The following is an 8313-nucleotide window of genomic DNA, read 5'->3' on the forward strand; positions in this document are numbered from 1 at the left end:
CAGTGGCCGGACCGCACAGCCGCCTACGGTGTCCCCTGCGGGGAAGTAAACCCAAAAGGCAGGAGGCCGCTGGTAACCTGGTGCCCCACCCTGGCGCAGGAGACGCGCCCTCTCAGCCGCCGTTTGTGAAGCTGGGAACGGAACGCTGTGAAAAGAAGCAAGATGAAATTGCAAAGGGATAGCCAAGGTGTAGAGAAGTGCAGCCAACATAGTGACATCAACAGAATACCAAAGAAACCCCGACTGGCCACCGTCAAGAGGGGCAACGCAGGGGGCTTGCTAAGAATGCAAAAAAAAAAAAAAAAAAGCCAGTGGCATACAAATATGCCACTAAATAATTACTGGAGCTGCTAAATAATTACTCTCTTCCTTCTACTTTACAAATTAACAAGGACAGAGAATATGTAGAGGCAGTGGAGAAGTAAACATGGGTTGTGTGTTTATTTTAATATGCCATTCAGGAAAGCTGAATGAATTAGGTTTCATTCTGCTAAAACAAGAAAAGGCAAGTGTGTAAAACACACACACACACCCCACACAACAAACTACATATATGATTTAGTTGTGTATATTCTACAAAGTCAATAGCAATAGAAATAAAAGGCTGAGCAATTAAAAGGTTTAAAAATTCTCATTCCAAGAATATTGATACAATAGGTACTTATGTGCCCGATACATGGAAACTATTAGATATTATTACTTGCAATATTTAATTTAAACTCACAACCCCCAAATGAGCTAATATCCCCATGTTACAAGTGAAGATTTTGAATTTCAGAGAGGATAAGCAACCTGCCCCTGGGGATTCCAGTGGGGGTGGAGGACCCCAGAGCAGATATATTGGCCCTCTCTCTGTGCAGCACCCACTCATTCAGTACAGCTCGGGTTTGGGGCTAAGATGGCTTTTCGCAGATGGACTCACGTTTTCTCTAGATCAATTTTGTGAACACAGTTCAGAATGGGGAGGGACTCACTCAAGATAAGGTTTAGCCCAAGCACTTCATATTACAGAAAAGGACTGGGGCTTACAGCAGGGAATTTAGGACAGCTCCACCAGGAGTGGAGTGGCATGTGTCACTGGGAAACAAAATGGATTGTTTCTTTTCCTTCCCCTTTGCCCATATTTCCTCCCCACGCCTCATTCATTCTCACGTTAGCATTCAGATTCTATGTCTCTGACTCACAGATCACTCTGATGTTGCTTCTTTTCCTTGAAAGCTTTCAGAGTGCTTTCACTTATGTTTTCCAGGGTTTAAGAATGATCCCTGCAATATCCCCCTCCCCTCAGATTTCTGGGACAGACCATGCAGCCAGCTCAGTACCTCGTCCAGTCCACACAGACAGGAGCTCCCTGTTTTGATGGAGTTCCAAAAGAGAAAATCCTGTAGAGTTCAAAACCTGTATAGAAAATGAGTATAAAAGATACTCATTTTCTATACAAGTTTTGCCTCAAGTTCAAGCTTTCCTGCTTCCTCCCTCTCTAATGCAAATTCATCCCCTTTCCTCTTTCTCTGGCCTTAGCAACTAGGGCTCTTATCCTGTTTATTCTCTCCTACCCATGGTCTTGAAAGGTTGTTAGACTCACTTTCAATCTTCTTTTCTCCAAGTGAAAGACTATTTCTTTAAGATCCTCTCAGAAGTTCTCCTTTATAATGATTTCTTAATTTTGCCTTTCTTCCTCTTTATTTCTCCTCTCAAACTGTGGTCTTGTTCAATACAAATCTCTGGTAAAGATCGGATCAGTGTCAAATAAGAACTACTTATGCAGTGCTGGTGTAGTTTGGTGAGGGTGCTTCTGCAGCTGCACGACCTTGGTTTGGATTGTACTGCACTGAACCTAGACCCTCCTCGGTCTGACAGTCTTCAGAGCAGTGATAAGGGTGTGTACTGGGAGAAGCAAATGGGGCTAACAGTGACCAAATCTTTTCTATGACAGATGCTTTTAAACACTTAGTAAATCTTCACAATAACGCTCTGTACACAGTAATTCTTATTCTCATTTTACAGATCTACAACTCTAGAGCTTTAGTAGTAAAGTAGCTTACCTGTGATCACACAGTTAAGATTTGAACCTGGAGATTTTTTTACTCCAAAGCATAGTCTCTTCTCAGGACACAATGGTGGTTCAAGAGCTGAAGCTCAAATTTAGATCAACATCAGTCCAATATCCTTCAGCAGAGGAAGGGGGAGAGGAAGGGAGAAATTAGAAGCATCATACCTTCTACAGCAGTGACCCTGCAGCACTGTTAAACCAAGTTGGGCCTAAGAACCCTGATCATTTCTTGGCTGCCTATGTTCTTAGCTGTTTAGTGGATGTGTGGTAGCTTTTGAATTAGGCCAATCCATTAGATCTATCAAATAAAGTCTGGCTCTCTTTTTGGTCACTTTCAGGCTCTTGCCAGCAGGGAACCTGGGGAACTGAGATATCCACTCTGGAGGCACCAAAGGCCTGGGGTCTGAGCAGAGGTGGCAGGGCCTGATCAGGGCACCTGATCTGGGTCCTGGGCCAACTGGTAAAATCACTTTTCTACTCTCACCTTTAGAGCTCTGTACTCCTCAAACATCTCTATTTTGAAGAGAACAAAGTAAAATATATTTCTTTGGATAACATGATTCACTTTTTTTGTTCACAAAAGTGAAAGTTGGAAAAATAGCTTGGAAGAAAAGGGAGGGAGGAAAATACACCATAGAACCTGATTATTTAACATCTGTTTGGTAGACTACCACGTTAGTATTTTCAGTCAATCTTGAATGTAACACTCTCATACAATATAGTGTACTTATAGTGATGTACTCATATATACGTAAATATATATGTTATGTATATTTTCACATACACACTAAGTCCATACTTCTAATTCAACTAGTCTTTTTTTCTCCTAATCCTGCCATTTGACCAAATCAATCCACTCTAAATCTATTGGTGCTGAGCCACAGTCAAACAAGCTTCAGGAATGCGGTCAGAAAAATATACTCCCATGACCCAGTGCACAGCAGCTCTGGACAGTAGAAAGAGCGCTAGGCCTGGAGTTGGCAGATCTGTGCCTGAATACTTGTCTTTATAACCTTCAACCTGTGTGGCCTTGGGTAAGTCACGCGACTTCTCTAAATTTTAGTTTTCTAATCTATAAAGTGAAAATTAAGATCACCTACCTCGTAAGGTTGTTAAGAGGATTAAAGTACAAGCTGTAAAGTACAAATCGAATGTATAATTCATTTTTATTCTCTGTTGGGTCCACTAGAGGCAGCCTATTACCTGTCTAGGATGCTCATGTATGTTCTCCCTAAAACGGTAGTGGGGATTAGGAGGTCCTACTTCTTTCTATTAGGGAACATCTACCGTGTACACACGAGTATAATGGGTACATAAGGATAGAAAACACAAACAGAAAAGTAGAAGACACGGTTGTTGTCCTCAAGAAATTTACCATTTACACCTAAGGATAAATCATGAAAATAAAAGGCAGTTAAAAATCCATAAATGCCACTCATTAGTGAGTACAGAAAAATGTATTATAAATCAGATAGGTTAATAGATAAGCTGAACTTGCTCTAGAAGAATATGGAGTTAAGAAACGATGATGTAAGCCTGAAACTAATATAATATTGAATGTCAGCTGTAATTTTTAAATTAAAAATAAAGCCAAAGCCGGTTTGGCTCAGTGGATAGAGCGTCGGCCTGTGGACTGAAGGGTCCCAGGTTCGATTCCGGTCAAGGGCATGTACCTGGGTTGCGGGCACATCCCCTCTCTTGCGGAAAAAGTCCATTCTGAAGGAGGAAAAGAAATGACTGACAAGAATGAAGAAGATCCACAGAAAAGGGCAGTGGTCCAAGCAAAGATGATGGCACTAGTAATGATGAAGAGCCACGCTGAATGATCTAGTAAAGGGAAGAAACCCTAATATCATCTGATGTAACCTTCATGAAAACTGGATGCAGTTGACACCATTATCTTCATTTTATGAATGAGAAACTGAGGTTCAGAGCTTGTCAGTAAGGAAACTGAAGTTGGAATCCAGGCTTGTTTGACTCCATAATAATCAGTATCTTGGTGAGTGATTCCTAGGACAGGCATGCTGGGCTGTTGACCTTTGTTCAAGTCACTCATTTTCTCTCTAAATCTAGGGGACTCTTCTGTTATCTTCATCTTGGGCTTTTAAGACTCCAAACTCTATTTGACTGACCACTTCCCCAGCTGGTTGGGTACACTCTTAACTTCTACTTTGGATTTTTTAAGAAGTTAGCAACTCCACCAAATGCAGAAATGGGAACATGCCCGTCTTTCAAGCCTCAGATCAGTCCAGAATGCATTCAGAGATCCAATTAGAGCCACTCAAAACTAACAATGCTTTGAAAGCTAGCTATTGATTAGAAATGGGAATGTCAAGTTACCTTTGCCCAAACAATAAGCTCATTACAAGGCACTTCAGAGAGCTCCAAGCATTAAAGACCTTGCTTTGATGACTTTGAAAGGGGAGGAAAAGGCAGCAGAATTAGTTACAAAAAGAATGTGCTTTCCCCTCACATCAGAGACTAAAGATTGTGGGAAACTCTTATAGACAGGAAGACATACATATAAATATATTTCTGGTGTGGATAATAACATATTTACCAAATAATGAGCTTTATTTCCACCCCAGTGTCTCTATTTGGGAAGAAATAGTTGCCTAGAGAGAATCGTGGAAAATACTAGTCCATCGAATGTTCAGTAAAGTGGGATGGGGTACTACTCTTGATGCTCAAGTGATGCTCCTGACATGCCTGTCGGCGTTCTGTAACTGGGTTTATGCTGGTCACCGCTTCACCAGTCTCCCTTGGTAGAGATAGCACCCTAAGGATGCTGGGGCTCTGTAGCCAAATAAGGAAGGTATACAGGCACTGGCTTTTTAATAAGTTGTATTCTTGCCCTAGCCAGTTTGGCTCAGTGGATAGAGCATCAGTCTGTGGACTGAAGGGTCCCAGGTTCCATTCTGGTTAAGGGCACATGCCCGGGTTGCAGGCTCGGTCCCCAGTGGGGGGCATGCAGGAGGCAGCCAATCAGTGATTCTCTCTCATCATTGATGTTTCTATCTCTCTCTCCCTCTCCCTTCCTCTCTGAAATCAATAAAAATATATTTAAAAAAATAAGCTGTATTCTTAGTTTCTGCAAAATGATAAATTTGTTCCCTTATGGCTATAACTAACAAAATGATATTTAAGCCCGACTCTCACCTTACAACTGGTTGCTGCAAACAACAAAGATTACATCCATTTATCTCCACAAATTTCTAAAACCACTTCAAGATGCTGCTGGTGTGAGCAGACGTGTGTATTGGTGTGCATGTAAGAGAGATAATCTCTTCATTTATTCAATCAACAACTATTTTTGAGCAACTACTAAGTGCCAGACACTGTTCACAGTGCTTGCGGTGTGAGAACAATAAAAACAAAACCCTAGATTTCTGCTCTTATGGAGCTTTATTCAAGTGGGAGGCAGTGGGGAGACAGAAAATCAAACATAAATATAAAAATAAGTAAAATCTAGAATGGTTTAGAAGGGATTAAGGAAAGACTATGAACACAAAACATAAAAATGGTGTAAAGGATTGGAAGCACACAGCCAGCTTGTGGGAAGAGGGTGAAAGGTCAGGAAGCAGGTGTTCTGCCAGGTGGGGTGGTCAGTGGAGGCCTCAGTAAGAAGGTGGGACTTAAGCAAAGACCTGATAGAGGTGAGGCTTCAACTAAGTGGTTAACTGGGGGAAGAGCATTCTAGTAGAGAGAGCTGCATAGAGCAAAGGCCCTAACATGCTTGCATATTATAGAAGTAGCAAGGAGACCAGTGTGGTGGAAGATGAAGCTACAGGGAAAATGAAGTGAGTAAGCTTGACTCTACTTTATCATTATGAGGATGTTTTTCAAACTTTTTATAAAGCTCAGCATGAAGATAATGTACCTTTTAAAGAACTTTGTGTTACATGGAAATATAGACACAATATAGTTAAGCAAAAGTAAAAGCAGGTAACAAATAGCACTTATACATACAATTCTTTTAAACTTGTTAAAAAAGAGATACATAGTCATGACTCTCACTTTGTACTTCATATGCTTGAAAAGTTTTTAGGAAAAAAAATCTAACCTTTTAAAATCATCTTTGGATTGTAGTTTCCTTGAAAGCAGGAGTATGTCTTTGTGGCCATATATATGTATGCATGTACATATATATGTAGCATAATGCCAATTGGTGAGATGCTAGTGAGTATATTTATGACTTGAGTAAATGCATTTTTAATTATTCCTGTTTCTTGTTGAATATGGATTTATTTTATCTTTTTTTAAAATCCTCACTGAAGATATTTTTCCATTGATTTTTAGAGAGAGTGGAAGAGAGAGGGAAAGACAGAGAGAATATTGATGTGAGAGAAACATATCAATTGGTTGCCTCCTGCACGCACCCTGACCAGGGCCCGGGCCAGGGAGGAGCCTGCAACTTAGGTACCTGCCTTTGACCTGAATCAAACCTGAGACCCCTCGATCCACAGGCTGATGCTCTATCCACTGAACCAAACCAGCTAGGGCTGAATATGGATTTTTCAATCTCATTCCCCACACATTTTCTACAAGCCTGTACCATTCCTTTGAATTCCTTTGTAGTGACCCAGGATTTTCCTGTTGGACTTTCCCATTTGCAGTTCAAGTCTATGTGTAGCATAAGGTTAAACGAACGAGTTTGGCTTCTTCATTCCCCCTCTCAGTCAGGAGCATGGCTCATTCTCTGAAGCTTCCATTGGGGATCATTCTTCTCATTGAATTATTCGCACTAGTTACTCAAGTTGCTCAGCTGTTGAAATGTTTTCCGTCATCATTAGATGTTTGTTAAAAAAATATATATTTTTATTGATTTCAGACAGGAAGGGAGAGAGAGAGAAAGAAACATCAATGATGACAGAGAATCATTGATCAGCTGCCTCCTGCATGCCCCTCATGTGGGACTGAGCCTGCAACCCGGGCATGTGCCCTAACCAGGAATCGAACTGTGACCTCCTGGTTCATAGGTTGACATTCAACCACTGAGCCACACCAGCCGGGCTCATTAGATCCTTTTGATGTCGGTTTCATATTTGCTACAATGCCATTTGATGTCTGCCATTAAGTTAGTTTTGAGATTCCTGAACAAACATACCTCTTAGAGTCTCACTCCCAGGAACTATATTCCACATGCCTTTGTGGTGTGAAGCACAGCCCCCACCAAGCAGTCCCTGCTTTAAAATGGCTTTGATGAATGATCCACAGGAACCATGTCAGTCCCTGAATTATCTCATAGCACCCTAGGTGAGAAACATCAAGTGCTCTTTGTTGTTCCTCCATCCCCATCCTGTATGAATAGATTAAGTAAATATAGTTTCATTTGGCACAACTCTGCTATTTCATTCTTCAAATCTTAAAAATGGCCCAGTGGTGCAGTTCAGTGGTTGAGCGTCAACCTATGAACCAGGAGGACACGGTTCGATTCCAGTCAAGGCACATGCCCAGGTTGCGGGCTCAATCCCAGTGTGGGGCATGCAGAAGGCAGCCGATCTATGATTCTCTCTCATCAATGATGTTTCTATCTCTCTCTTCCTCTTCCTTCTTCTCTGAAATCAATAATAAAATACATATTTTTTTTTAAATCCTAAAAATGCACATTCACTTTGACCATTCAATTTTCCACCGTGCTGGAGCTGGGGCCTCACTGTGCTTTACCTCATTGACTGCTGACACTCCAAACACAGTGTGGCTGCAACTTGTGCCCAGTGCATCCTGGGTGCATGACAGCCCAGTACAATCTAGAAGTCGACCACTTCACAAGTTAGGTACCTGCAAGAGGAATGTTCTCTGTCTTTTGGTGAACATATCACCATGTTAATTCCCCCCGCTTTTCATTCTTTATTTTTAAAATTAAATTGATTGGGGTGACAGTGGTCAACATGAATATATAGGTTTCAGGTGTGGGTTTCTATGTTACAAGATCTGTACATATTGCACCGTGTGCCCACCACCCAAAGTCAAATCTTTCCCTGTCACCATGTATTACGACCTCCTTCTCCCCCCACCCATCCAGACACTGCGTCCTTTTTTGATTCACAATGTCACTGTACAACTTATCTAGTCCCATTCTGCCACGTTTAATTTGTACTCAGTGTAGAGAACATAGTGGACATTAGCACTACCAGAAAACTCCAGTGAGGGTATCAGTGTCACCTTCACACATCATGAGAGTATTATCCTATATAATAAAAGCCTAATATGCAAATTGTCCCCTCAACCGGGAGTTCGACCAGGGGGGCGGGACCAGC

This window comes from Myotis brandtii, unplaced genomic scaffold (genome assembly GCF_000412655.1).
Source record: "Myotis brandtii unplaced genomic scaffold, ASM41265v1 scaffold79, whole genome shotgun sequence".
In the NCBI taxonomy this organism is placed as follows: domain Eukaryota; kingdom Metazoa; phylum Chordata; class Mammalia; order Chiroptera; family Vespertilionidae; genus Myotis; species Myotis brandtii.